Source organism: Gopherus flavomarginatus, assembly GCF_025201925.1.
Source record: "Gopherus flavomarginatus isolate rGopFla2 chromosome 13 unlocalized genomic scaffold, rGopFla2.mat.asm SUPER_13_unloc_3, whole genome shotgun sequence".
NCBI lineage: Eukaryota > Metazoa > Chordata > Testudines > Testudinidae > Gopherus > Gopherus flavomarginatus.
In genome coordinates this window covers 1135590-1150013 of record NW_026114611.1, presented here as the reverse complement: position 1 = coordinate 1150013, position 14424 = coordinate 1135590, and the positions used below count along the sequence as shown (strand labels likewise).

The window sequence follows — 14424 nt, the reverse complement described above, 5'->3', positions numbered from 1 at the left end:
AGGCCCAGCCCCTGCCCCGGGAGCAGCCCCGGCCCGTGGGAGCCGGGCGGGGGGGGGCACAGGGCAGAGGCAGCGCGGAGTGAAAGGGCTTCACCCCCCCCCGCTGGGCCTGGGGGGGCAACGAGGGGGGCTGAGCTGCCTGGCAGCAGCCCCACAAGCAGCAGCCTGGGGCCACGGGGCCTTCAACCTCCCCAACCTGCCCTCCAGTGTCCCCCCCATCCGCTGTGACTCTCCTGCCAGCACCGCCCCCTCCTCTCCCTCTGTAGGGCCCCAGCAGCCCATTCAAGCACCCACAACCTGCCCCCTCAGTGTCCTCTCATCTGTTGTGACCCTCTCGCCAGCCCCACCCCCATCTGTGGGGATCCCTCAGCCCCCAGCATCCCCTCCCCCATCGTGTACACTCTGCCTGGCCTTTCCTTTCTCCCTGACCTCCTCCTCCCCCCCCCACCCTCAGCACCTCGACACCTACCGCCTCTCGCCCCACCCCCCACATCCTCCTTCCCGTCCTCAGCACCCCGCCCCCCCTTCCTCTGCCTCCCCCCCATCCCCATCCTCAGCGCCCCACCCCTAATTGCCTCCAACCCATTTCTCATTGCTGGGCCCCACTTTCCCATCCTCCCACTCCCCCAGTCCTTCCCCAGGGTGTGAGGTTCCTCATCTTCAATCTCTGCTACACCCAAACCTGCCAGGTTCCCCTTTTCAACCACTGTGGGGTTGTCCAACCCGCCGACACCCATCCACTCTGGGCTCTCTAAATCCCACATTCCCACAATGCTCCTTGGTAACGCCACTCTTCTCTATCCCTAATCCTCCTATTCCCTTCCCTCAGGTCCTCCTGGACACCCCAGCCCACAGTCAGGCCCCCACATACATCCCACTCATTTACATGCTGAGCTAGTTCTTCAGGGACCCCCACAGCCCAGCAGACTTCTCCATCCATGAGCCCCATGGACCTGTGGCCAGGAAGGTGAGGAAGCTCCCACTTTGGCTGGGCTGGGTGTGGGTGTTAATCTTTTCCTGTCTTGTGTGTGCTGTGCTCACAAAGGCTTTTTACTCCCTCAGGGTGAGGTGTGGTTTTGGCCGAAGATGAGGTGTTTTGGTAGCCCTGTGGATGCTGTGTGGTGTCTGGAATGGGGCGTGTGTGTTCCCATCATGCCCCTTCCCCTCTGCCTGCAGAGCTGAGGACAGACAGGTCTGAGGAGCAGAGCAGGAGCTCTGGGAAGGAGAAGAGCAATATGAAGATGGAGTCTAAGATGAGACCAGGTAACTTCTGTGGAGGGAGACATGCTGGACAGGGCCTAGGATTGGGGAGACAAGCAGGTGTGAGCCCTGGGCTCAGATTTCTAATTGTAGCTGTAATGACAGAATGGGAGGAGGGTTGAAGCCGAAGCCCTGGGGTGCGGGAGTAGCGAGAAGAGGAACCTTACCACCATTTCTTTTTCTTTTCCTCTTGTGTTGTGTTTCATACCAAGGGAAAAGAAGTCATGGGGACGGAGTCCAGCCCTGAGGTGAGATGGAAAGTGATCAAGAGCAGTGACAGCGTGAATCCTGTTGATGCCAGGCAAGAGCTCCCCAACTGGGACAAGAGTAACCATCCCTGTCGGTGAGATGTGTATCTGGTTTGGGAAGGGCTCTGGTCACAGCCCTACTGGCTCCAGGCAGGGACTTCCCGTTACCTGGGTGTGGGTTTCCGGACTAGCTGTGGCTTCAGGGGAGATGATGTTGCCATTTGCGAGAGCTGATCATCTCTCTGGCCAGGAGTGGTGTGTGCTCCCTAGCAGAAAGTTGGATCCATGAGGGTGACTCCCTGTTGTGAATTTCTTTCATCCTCCTAGGTTTCTCTGTCTGTGTTGGCCAACTTTCACTCAAACTCTTTCTCTCTCCTTTCATGAACACCTGTCATGAAAATTCCCCAAACTGAAAATTTTCTGCTGAAAAACCAATACCAGTCTGTTTGAGGACTTTGATTTGAATGTATTATTGTTATTCTCTTCTGATTTATCTCATTTCAGTCTTTGTCCTCCAGATGTGTTTCCAGCTATTGAGTTGTGGGGGAGAGAGGCCAATTCATAATGTCTCTACTTCCCTTTCATAGTTTCTTCCAACTTGCTAGAAAGTACCTTTGCTACGACATGAGTCAAGCACTGTCCATTGTCTCTGCGCTATCTCAGAGAAGTCTGCATTGTACATGGTTCCTGGAATAGTCCTTGGGAGTGTGGATACCTTCAATGGGCCAGCAGGGAGTCTGGCTCCTCCATTTTTGCACCTGAAAGGCTGGTGGGGGGCATTTCCCAACCTCATAACATATTTCTGTAATGCACACAGAGCAAACTTCATAACTTCCCAAACCAATGTGAACACATAGAATGCAAGAAGACATTAATGTTCAACAGATGAACAGTTCAAGATTTTTGAAATGATCCCTCACCAGGCAGACTTTGTTCAAAACATATCATCACTATATGAGAGTGCTGGGTGCTGCTTTGAGCACAGCTTGCCACCCCTGGGCTTACATTGCAATGGGAACGTGCCCTTAGAGTCTATCTCTCCCGGGATAAAGATGGCAGGATGACTGGCCTGGGTCATCTGATTTGGGCTCATTATGCTAAGGCTGAGAGGCTAAAAACTGTGGTGCAGATATTTGTGTTCACACTGAAATCTGAGTTCAGAAACCATCGCCCCTCGTGGGGTCTCAGAGGTTGGGCTCAAGTCAATATGTCTGCACTGTCATTTTATAGTCTTGCAGTCCCCGCCGCATAAGCCTGAGTCAGCTGACCCGGGCTTTGAGACAGCTGCTCTGGGTGTGTTAACGGCAGTGTAGACATAATGTTAGGGTACGTCTCCAGTGCAATGAAACATCCAGGGCAGGCCTGTGTTGGAGTTATCAGCGTAATGTGGCTTCTTCTGTAAAGTTGCAGTGTACGTGGCACATCTCAGGCTCAGTACCCTGCTCTAGGAGCCCAGAAGTTTGGGAGGGAGTTTAGCAAGTGGAAATGGTAAAACCGCAGTGAAGTATTACCCTGGAGTCATGTCAGTTCTCCACTGGTCTTTCTGCTTTTGGGGCAGGGATAATAACTCTCAGTGGTGCCTTGTTGAGTGGCTTTTGGGGCACCTGCTCTTGGCACCTGTCAGAAGAGAAGATTCAGAGCTAGATGGTCCTTTGGTCTAGCCCAGTGTGGTTTTTCTTATGGTTTAAATTACACTCCAGGCACTGATAATAGAGTTACTGAAAGTTTAGGAGTTAGCAGCTGGTAGGTTGTGCATGACCCCCTGGGGCAGGGGCATGGGCAGGTCTGGGCTCTCACACCAAATGCTCTTTGTGGCTGCCAGAATCTGTGGGCTGCTCATTTAGGTTACACTGAGTGTTAAGTCCTGCTTTGTGCACAGTGTATGAGAATGAAAATCCTAAACCGCCCTTTGAAATAACGAATGTAGCAGGACGTGTTATTGTCCCTGCCCCAAAGCAGACAGACCAATGGAGAAATGCCATTGAGTCCAGGGTAATACTTCATTGCGGTTTTACCTTTTTTGCTTGCTAAACTCCCTTGCAGCTTTGAGGGGGCCCAGAGCCCAGTATTGGAAGCACCTGACCTTTCTTTCTTCTCTTGCTCTTTGTCAGCAAGGGGAAGAAAAAGAAGCTCTCCTTCAAGTGGGAGTCAGAAGGGCGACGTCAGGATGACTTCCTGAGTGCCGGCTCTAGTCATTTGCTCTACCAGCTGACCTATCGAAGGGCTGCCACCTCTCTCTCCAGGTTCGCCCATCGGTGTGTTCAGAATGGAGAGGGGTAACTAGTGATGTTCCCCAATGGTCAGTCCTAGGACCACTCTTATTCAATTTATTCATAAATGATCTGGAGAAAGAGGTAAACGGAGGTGGCAAAGTTTGCAGATGATACTAAACTGCTCAAGATAGTTAAGACCAAAGCAGACAGTGAAGAACTTCAGAGACGTATCACAAAACTGTGATTGGGCAACAAAATGGCAAATGAAATTTAATGTGGATAAATGTCAAGTAATGCACACTGGAAAAAATACCCTCAACTACACATACAATATGATGGAGGCTAATTTAGCTATAAATAATCAGGAAAGAGATCTTGGAGTCATCATGGATAGTTCTCTGAAGACTACCATGCAGAGTGCAGCAGCAGTCAAAAGAGCAATGTTAGGAATCATTAAAAAAAGGAGAATAAGATAGAGAATATCTTACTGCCTTTATATAAATCCATGGTACACCCACATCTTGAATACTGTGTACAGATGTGGTCTCCTCTTTTCAAAAAAGATATACTGGCATTAGAAAAGGTTCAGAGAAGGGCAACTAAAATGATTACGGGTTTGGAATGGGTCCCATATGAGGAGAGATTAAAGAGACTAGAAATTTTCAGCTTGGAAAAAGAGAAGACTAAGAGGGGATATGATAGAGGTATATAAAATCATGAGTGGTGTGGAGAAAGTGAATAAGGAAAAGTTATTTACTTGATCCCATAATATAAGACCTAGGGGCCACCAAATGAAATTAATAGGTAGCAGGTTTAAAACAAATAAAAAGAAGTTCTTCTTCACACAGTGCACAGTCAACTTGTGGAACTCCTTACCTGAGGAGGTTGTGAAGGCCGGGACTATAACAATGTTTAAAAGGGAACTGGATAAATTCATGGTAGCTAGGTCCATAAATGGCTATTAGCCAGGAAGGGTAAAAAAATGGTGTCCCTAGCTTCTGTTCATCAGAGGATGGAGACGGATGGCAGGAGAGAGATCACTTGATCACTGCCTATTAGCTTCACTCCCTCTGGGGCACCCGGCATTGACCACTGTTGGTAAACAGATACTGGGCTAGATGGACCTTTGGTCTGACCCGGTATGGCCGTTCTTATGTTCTTATAGGGCACCTTCTACACGGCGACTGGGCAGTTGACTGACTTTAAATCTAGCTAGCTCTGTTGGTAGAGCATGATGCTCTTAATCCCGCCATCATAAATTCAAGCCCCACGGTGGGTGATAGCGACAGCCCTTAGGTGTCACTCTTCTGCTAATAGTCACAGATCAAAAGGAAACAAACTCTCTGTGCTCTTTGGCAGGTCATGTTTCTTCTTCTCTCTGAGCTTCACTAAAACATGAAGAGAGAACAAACTGACATTTGCATCCTATGTTAAGAGAGTATTTTCTCCTCTTCCATTGTACCCCAGGCAAGAAGAGGGGATAATAACCAGTTAACGGATGATTGCAGAAGGAAAAGTTTGGTCTTTATAAATAGGACAATTATCATTTGGTCTCCATGTCCACTGATGGTAGGACAAGAAGTAATGGACTTAATCTGCAGCCAGAGAGATTCACGTTAGATATTTGGAACAGCTTTCTAATTCTGAGGGTAGTTAAGCTCTGGAATAGGCTCCCAAGGGTGTCTGTGGAGTCTCTGTCCTAGGAGGCTTTTAAGAACAGGTTGAACAAACCTCTGTTAAGGATACTCTGCATATACTTGGTCCCATAGACAACCTGCTCTGGCTCTGGTTCCCTCCTTCTGCTCCCTGCCTGGGCCGACTGGTCTGGGCACTTGGTCCCACATGCCCCCAATGCATCGTCTCTGCTTGGCTCTGCTTCAGCAGAGAGGGCTGGATTTCATGACCTCTCCAGGGCCCTTACAGCCATACAGCTCTATAATTCGATGCCATCGCAATACAATATAAACAACAACAAAAGTGGAAACACCCCAATCTAACATCTAACAATTCAGCGTGAACTGACATTCCGCAGCACAAAGTGACAACATGTAGGAGTGCAAAGCCTGACAATTCAGCACCATGCAAATGAACGCCCCATGGGGCAAAATGACACACTGCAAAAGAGCTCAGCTCAAACCAGTGCAACACAAGCCAGTGCAAAAACCATACAACACGAAAAAATGCATCAGAGTGCAAAGGTTCACTGTGCAAAACAGCTCAGCGTGGAACAACGACACAGCGCAAACCCACACAACAGAATCATATAGAAAGGTAGGGCAGGGAGGGACCCTGAGAGTCAGGACCAAGTCTCCCTTGGCCACCCCGACAGGTGTTTGAAGAACATGGAAACAAAGGGCACCACAAACTTATGTTTTTTCGATGAGCAAATAAAAGGGAGTAGAATTGTCCCCCTCGGGTAGCCCCTGTTCAAGTCCAGGTCAGAAAACAAAACTCTTCTGCAAGAATATCCAAAAAATATTGTGTTTCACTTTACTTCATAAGTACAGTTGTGTGGCAATTAAATGATGACTCTAAAGTTTCATAAAAGTGTGGGAAATATGGATGTATCTGAGGAAATGGCTTGGAATGAAGGAAGACAAAAACTGATGAGTCGAGAGAACAGGCCCTGTTTCCCCCTGGTTTGGAGCTTCTCTCACAACTACTGGAAGAGAAAAGCTAAGCAAATGGTGTTCTATTGTTGCAAAGGAGATTGAAGTGAGGCCATTTTCTGCAGATAGAATTAAATGGTCATGTCAGGGGTGGGATTTGAAATCACGTCTCCATGCAGAGACCAGAACACCCAATGGATTGGAAAAAAAGAAACTTATAGTTAGCATTTTAGACCAGTCCACCATCCTGATACTACAAAGAAGGTGACTTATCAACCCTAGTTTTCATTAATAGTTGATGAACTCTTTAGGGAAGTCACGATGGCACATCTCTTTCAACTCCTAGAGACCTTCTACAGCACAGCTGATTTTTAGATACACTCACCCGGACCTAAAGTTACATGTTTCCTGGAGCTCCATGAGTTCTGCAGTGTTGGAATCTCCCTGTTCACTTTTTAAGTGAACAAAAGATGGGTGCTGGCATTCTGAGAGAGTAATGATGAACCTCAAAATCCTGCCCTGTGCGCCAGACAGTTAAGCAACCAGCACCCACAACCTCTACTATGATAGCATCCTATCTGGGAACAACTCACTTACCAACAGCTGGGGTGTGAAATCCTCATTTTTTTGTTGTTCTGTCACTGTAGTCCCCACTTTCCTATTGCTTGTCTGTATAATCTCTGTCTGGTTCTGTAACTGTTTCTGTCTGCTGTATAATTAATTTGTTTTGCGTAAACCAATTAAGGTGGTGGGGTATAATTGGTTAGATAATCATGTTACAATATGTTAGGATTGGTCAGTAAAATGATTGGTTAAGATAGAGCTAAGCAGAACTCAAGTTTTACTATATAGTCTGCGGTCAATCAGGAAGTAAGGGGGGGGAATGCGAATGGGAATTGGGGTAGGGGAATTGGAATTATGTTTTGCTAAGGGGGGGAATAGGAACACGGAATGGGAACAGAGACACAGGCAAGCCTCTGTGGTGTCAGAGCTGGGAAGGGGGATACTGAGGAAGGAAACTGGAATCATTGCTTGCTGGAAGTTTACCCCAATAAACATTGAATTGTTTGCACCTTTGAGCTTCATGCATTGCTGCTCTCTGGTCACGTGAGAAAGACCAGGGAATGGGAGGGTGATGGGACAAACCCTGTAACAAGTACGTCTTTCAGGGTGTGAAACCCCCCAGAACCAGTATAATTAAGCTGACCTAAGCCAGGGTTAGATAGTGCTAAATGAAAGGAAAGATTGTTTTGACAACGCAGCTATTACAGGGACGGAAAACCCCTCCCCTCACTGTAGCAGCTGTCTACTCCACAATGCTACAGCAGTATTTTAAGCACAGCCAGCCTCAAAGGGAGACCAGATCTGGCTCCATGGATGGTCAGGCACTAAGACAGCAGCAATGACAACACACTAATGCTTCCGTAGTTGGTAGGATTCGAACCTGCGTGAGGATACCCCAATGAATTTCTAGTCCATCGCCTTAACCACTCGGCCACAACTACTTGACAAACAGCTGCTGCCCTATATGATAATTCTGTTCTCACAGAATTGTCACTTCAAATGGCTCAGACCACCTTCCCCAGCACACTCACGGCTGTGCATTAGTGTAAGTGTGTCCATGGTGAATAGCAAGAGTTCCTGCCCATTTTCCTTCCAGTTGGAACATGATTAGTGTGTTTGTGGCTAACGACATTGCTGTAGATTGTTGTTCATTCCTCACATTGACAATTCAGACAGTCCCTTTCCTATTCGAATCTCTACCATATCATTCCAATAGCCGGGGGCAGGATTTCTCTGGGGCACTGAAATGTTTCAGGGGATTGGTGTGTGAGCTCTGCCTTGCATTCCATCCCTGATGTTCATGGACTAACAACAGCAGCAGAAAGAAAGAGCCGAGCCAATATCTCCCTGGCAGGGATGCAGGTGACCACGTCCCCTCTGTCTGACCATTGCCATTGCAGGAGAGAAGGGTTCACTGCAATCGAGAGCCCTGGCTCAGACCAGAGACACAGGGAGGTTTTACTGTTATTGGATCTGTGCAAAGGAAATTGTGCCTCTGTGTGAAATTGAGGAGGGAAATGAAACGTCCACATGGTGGCCCAGTGTCTTAAGGAATGTGGGCGATCGACTCTGGCTGAGAAATGATTTAACAGGAATTTGTATCAATGTATTGTCCTGATTAAAAGCTATGGGTGTAAGGTGCCACTGTTGTTAGTACTTGAACCTGCGTGGAGACACCCGAGTGGGTGTCAAGTCCACTACCTTAACGAGAGGTAGTTGATTATTTTGTCAAGATCCAAATTTCTTGGTCAAGGTCTAGTCAATGTCTGGATGACAGAGAAAATAATACACTGATGATAATAAGAAGAATTTAGAAATATTTACAGTTGCTATGGGCATAACTATGATGATTGTTTTATGTTTCACTCTTTATATCTGACACCACCATCATCTTTCCCTTTAGCCTTGTAGTTTACCAAGAGTAAAACTAAACATCTCTTCAGATACAAGGGAGTGTTTGTGTTCATTCCTGCTAGCTACACAGAGGCTTGATGTAGCTGCTTTCAATCCTCCGGCTCTGCCCTGATAAGTAACATTTCAGAGTGTTACTGAACTGAAGGAGGGAGATCATTTTTTGACAGATTACGCTTCCTCTTAAAGGTGTTTGTCTGGCTGGCAGCCCTGCTTCCCAGGTCTCTCCTGAGGGAAGAAAGTTTCTGTGCAAAATATTAAAACTTTTAACAGAGAGGAGGGAAAAGCGATGGTCACATGATGGGGCCAGTATGTACTACAACATGATTCTTTTATGTGGGATGACTCTGAAGATTGACTGATCTCCACTTCCTTGGATTTGAAGAGATGTTTAGTTTTGTACTTGAGAACCTGTAAGACTGAAGCAATTTTATGGATGATGACACTACAATTGAAGGGTTATTTAATGTTGTAGAAATCATTAAAAACACTTAGTTTCAACTTGAGCTGCCTGTTATTAAAGGCTGGTTTCCCCACGTCAGTTCCATAAGCTCTGCTAGAAAGGCCCTGGGTTCTCTCCTGCCTTGGTGGGAACTAAAGGCAATCGTCCCCTGCTGCCCTTGGCTTCAGGCTGATTTTCCTGGGGAGGGGATGTGGAATTGGTTTGTTTGCTATTGAGAGGGAGCCGGGCCAGTTCTCAGGGAACGAGAACTCCTAGCACCTTCCCAGCCCAACCCAGGCTGCTGCCCTGTCCCAGCCTCTGTTCCCCTGGGAGCCCTGCTTGTTTGACTCTAGAGCAGGCTGGGAGCAGCAGCTGGGGCAGAGGACAGCCTGGGCTGGGCAGATGCTAGGAGCAGAGCACCAGAGGCCTCTACTGGCTCCCTCCTCAGCAGCAAACAATCAGTCCCCACACACACCCTGGGACAGCAGCCTGGAGCCAAGGACAGTGTCCAGTGGGGGGTTCTCTTTTTCCTCTTCCTGGGGTGAGCAGGGACCTGGGGGTGTTTCTTGCAGGGCAGTTGGAACTGAATTGGGGAACAGGCTTTTAATAACAGGCAGCTCAAGTTCAGACTAATTTTGTTACAATTTTCTTTATAATGCAAAATAATTCAAAAGTAAATGGGCAGGAATGATTGGAACTCTTTTCTCCCTGTCGTACAAAGAAATGGCTTTTTGGCTTTTCATGATACAGGAGTCAGGTTCGTTCACTCTGCAGAATCAATGTGCACAGAAGCCTGTTGTGTTTCATTTCTTAGGTTCCACTGCCCTCATGTGGCCATTTCCTTCCCCTCCTTTCTGTCCAAAGTGAAGAGCCCAGTTCCTGCAGGGAAAGAAGGATATCTTTCTTCTTTCCTTCCTCAAAAGCCCCCTTCCTTGGGGGGTCTGGGTGGGGAACAGCCATTCCTGAGGAGTAATTTCACACCATATTTGGGGTTGATATTTAGATTTTACAGCCAGACTAGATCACTAGGTACCTCTGCTCTGACCTGATTCAGAACAGAGTCCAGAGAATTTTATCCAGTGACTCCTACACCCACCCCAAGATCTTCTGGCTGAACGAGGCAGGTTCATTCAGAAAGTCGTCATGTTTGGATGTAAAGGTGGGAAATGATGGGGAAATTGGTCCCTCTTTCAAGTTTCAATGTTGTAACTTCTACATCTAGACCGAGGTGGCCAACCTGAACCTGAGAAGGAGCCAGAATTTCCCAATGTAACCGCCAAATGTGCACCTTTGTATTCAACTACTGAGTCAATTGTGAACCTTCCCATCATTATCCCTCTGAAATAATGATGTGATGGATACTTGGCTGTATATCCCAGTGTGCCCTGCACGTTTACAAGCTGCATTAGCCAATCCAACCATTCGGCACTTGCAGATGGGCACCTCTGTACTGTGCCTGAGTCTTGTACAGCTATGAAAGGCTGATAGATGCCAATATTTCCCTGTCTTTTTAACCTGCACTATTACCAGGCCAAGCCAGGACTGGGAAGAGAGACAGAGTAGCAGGTTTCCCATATTGTATCCATTTCCCTTTTTCTTGACCAGTTTCTCCTCTGCATAACTTGTACTTTTTCTATTGTGAGCCTGGCTAACTCAGCTGGTAGAGAGTCAGACTTTTAATCTGAGGGTCCAGGGTTCAAGTCCCTGGTCAGGTAATAAACTACTCACTATATCTTTAAACATTGTTCTTCTGATGTCCTCTTTGGTGTTACTTTTTCTCTTCAAGACTGTGCCTTTCCTAAGAAGGGCCTTTGTGTGTGTGGGTTTGAAGGGGCAACTTCCTAACATCCTTACTGTCCTTGCAGCCTGGAGGAATAAAGGCCTCTGGGCACACAGCATGTTCCTCCCCTGCATGCACACGCACACACAGAAAACAAAACAGAATATCTCTAAGGAATTAGAATCACCTGCGGCCTTCCTTTATCCTGCTGGATCCCCAAATGATGATGCTCTTCAGCCTAAACCCATGTCCCCTCTGCTCCCAGTGATCCTCAGTCCCAATCCACTGCCCCTCCTATGCACACTGCTCCTCACTCCCAACCAGAGCCTACTCCTCTTCACCCTTCTCCTCTATCCCAACCCACAGCCCCCTCCTATTTCCAGTGCCCCTCAATCCCAACGCACAGACCCCTCCTATTCCCAGTGCCCCTCAATCCCAAACCATGGCTCCCTCCTTCCCTCCAGCAGCAGGTGCTTCAGACTCCCTCAGGAAGATTTTCTTGCAAGGTTTCATGTATGAGTCTGCATGTGGATTTTACAGTGCGTTGGAAATATGTTGCATTGCTTGCCAAAATGATCACTTTTGGCTCGTGTTGGATTCCCAGTCTCCTTGTTATTGGGACAGGAGAAAGAAAGAGTTGTTATCCTTGTTGTGTGAATCAAGGGCAGCACAGCTGTGCTTGGCAGAAGCCCATTGAGGGACTCACTCTCAATTCAATAGCACTTGGTAGGCAGGGGACAAGGGTTCCAGGACCAAGTGGGCTGGGGTCCCAATACTAAAATTTAGGTGTTAAATCAACTTTAGGACAGGGTGGCAGTGGAGGGATGAGTGAGTTCCTAGACAAGACAGTGATGTACAGTGCCTTCTTATTTTCCCTCTTTTCCACTCAGGATGGCAGGTGAACTCTACAGAGGCACCTCTGGGCTTGCACTGACTAAGGACAACAGCTGTGAGTGGAGTAACGGGGGGGCTCATATTTAAGGACTTTTGGTTGCTGGACCTACAAAAGGTAGGGATAAGGACACTGCCCAGCTTATTTGGGGGTGGGTCTTTTCCTCGTGGTTTATGTTTATGTGCTGGGGCTGCTGACATGACTTCTGCTAACCCTAGGCTTACATTGCAATGTAGACATATCCTAAGAGGGCATCTATACTGTGATAAAATCCCGCTTACCTGGATGATCTGATTTGGGCTCCTGGGGATCAGACTGGAGCCCAGGCTTGGAAACCCTCACTCCTTGTGGGGTCTCGGAGGCTGGGCTGAAGCTCAAGTGTCTACACTGTAATTTTATAACCCTGCAGGACAAGCCCCACAAGCCTGAATCAACTGACTCAGGGTTTGAGAATAGTGACTTGGGTGTGTTAATGGCAGTGTAGACATAATGCTCGGCTATGTCCACACTGCAATGAAACACCCAAGGCTGTCCTGTGCCAGCTCAGGCTCCTGAGGGTTTTGGCCATGGGGTGGTAAATTTGCACTGTAGACATCTCAGCTCAAGCTCAATATTGGGCTCTGGGAGCCCTCAAGGTTGGGAGGGAGTTTAGCAAGCAAAAAAGGTAAAATGGCAGTGGAGTAATACGCTGGACTCAGTGGCATTTCTCCATTGTCTATCTGCTTTGGGGCAGTGACAATAACACGTCCTGCTGCATTCGTTATTTCAAAGGGTGGTTTAGGATTTTCATTCTCACGGTGCATGAAGCAGGGCTCAACCCTTGGTGCAAACTAAATGAGCTGCTCACAGATTCTGACAGCCACAATGAGCAACTGGTGTGAGAGCCCAGACCTGCCCCTGTCCCAGAGGGAGGGGCTCATCTATGACAGGCTGGACCACTGACCTATCAGCTCTTAACTCCCAAACTTTCAGTAATTCTGTTATCAGTTCCTGTGAGTATAATTTAAACTGCCATACTGGGCTAGACCAAAGGCCCATCAAGCTCTGTGTTTTGTCCATTGGCAGTAGCCAATAGCAGGTGCCTCAAGAGTTAATCAACAAGGCACCACTGGGAGTTGAACCCAGGATCTCCTGCTTTCAAGACAGGGGTTTTAACCAGCTAAGCCACGGTTCCCACCTGTGGTTGAAGCACAGTGTCTGCCCACACCTGACTCCCTGCCATCCCCACTGGGGCCTGACAAGCTTTGCTTGTGTTTGGATTCTCCAAAGCAGAGAAGCAGGTGAGCTTTTCCTTGCAAGCTCTGTGTGTGTGTGTGTGATTCTTTGGCCAGGTCTGCACTACAAAGTTATTTCAGCATCATTGTATTGCTCAGGTGTGTGAAAAACACACAACGCTCCCTTGGTCAGCAGCTTTTGGCTGGTGCACACACTGCAATGCCATGTCTGGCAACAAAACTGCCCTGTTCTGGTGACAAAATAAAACCACCTCAATGAGAGGCCTAGAGCTTTGTGCAGCAAACTTAAAGTGACAAATTGTCAGTGTAAATGCTGCTGTTCATTATATCACCATAACTGGCCTCCATCAGTATCCCATAATGCCCACTGTGAACTCACCTGCCCTGCATTCCTGCTACAGAGGCTGGGCCCCTCCCCTTTCATAGTTCCAGAAAGTTCTGAGAGCTGAGCCGCTATCTGCCCTGGGATTAGGTTGATATACTGCATTGCCAGCCTAAGTAACGTAATTACACCAACCTAATTTTGTAGTGTAGATCTGTCCAAAGAATCACACACACATCTTGGGAGCAAAACTTCACCTGCTCTTCTGCTTTACAGAAGCCAAACACGAGCAACATTTGTCAGGACCCAGTGGGGATTGGCAGACAGTCAGGTGTGGGCAGACACGGTGCTTTAAGTAACAGCAGGTACCATGGCTTAGGTGGTTAAAGTACCTGTTTTGTAAAGAGGAGATCCTGGATTCAACTCCCAGTGGTGCCTTGGGGAGTGGCTTTTGGGGCACCTGGCATTTGCTACTGATAGAAGACAAGATTCAGAACTAGATGGACCTATGGTTTAAATTACACGCACACGCACTGATAATAGAGTTACTAAAAGTTTGAGTGTTAAGAGCTGATAGGTCAGTGGTCCACTCCCCTCAATGCAGTTTTACTATTTCCACTTGCTAAACTCCCTCCAAACCTCTATAAAATTACAGTGCAGACATATGGGCTTGAGCCCAACCTCTGAGGCCCCACGAGGGGTGGGAGTTTTTGAACCCAGGCTTCAGTGTGAACACAAATATCTGCACCACAGTTTTTAGCCCCTCAGCTTTACGTCCATGAGCCCAAGTCAGATGAGCCAGGCCAGCCCTGCTGCCATCTTTATCCCAGGAGAGATGGACTCTAAGGGTACGTCTCCATTGCAATGGAAGCCCAGGTGCGGCACGCTGTGCTCAAAGCAGCACCCTGGAAGCCCCATATTCACCACTCTCATATAATGATCATATGG

At 47.8% G+C, this 14424-nt stretch overlaps 1 long non-coding RNA gene and 2 other non-coding genes across 5 annotated transcripts; 2 read left to right on the top strand and 1 right to left on the bottom strand.

Annotated features, from left to right (window-relative positions):
* Window positions 1-454: 454 nt before the first annotated feature.
* On the top strand, window positions 455-12018 carry LOC127041582 (uncharacterized). 3 transcript variants are annotated; one of them, XR_007771676.1, is made up of 4 exons: window positions 455-967; window positions 1063-1263; window positions 1473-1603; window positions 11918-12018. It is a non-coding gene; the product is annotated as an uncharacterized LOC127041582 (long non-coding RNA). The 3 variants fall into 3 exon arrangements; XR_007771674.1 differs by lacking the exon at window positions 11918-12018 and having other exon boundaries at window positions 1473-1868; XR_007771675.1 differs by lacking the exon at window positions 11918-12018 and having other exon boundaries at window positions 1063-1320; window positions 1473-1868.
* TRNAS-AGA (transfer RNA serine (anticodon AGA)) lies at window positions 7754-7835 on the bottom strand. Its single transcript has one exon. It is a non-coding gene; the product is annotated as a tRNA-Ser (tRNA).
* TRNAK-UUU (transfer RNA lysine (anticodon UUU)) lies at window positions 10890-10962 on the top strand. The gene has a single exon. It is a non-coding gene; the product is annotated as a tRNA-Lys (tRNA).
* Window positions 12019-14424: the final 2406 nt, after the last annotated feature.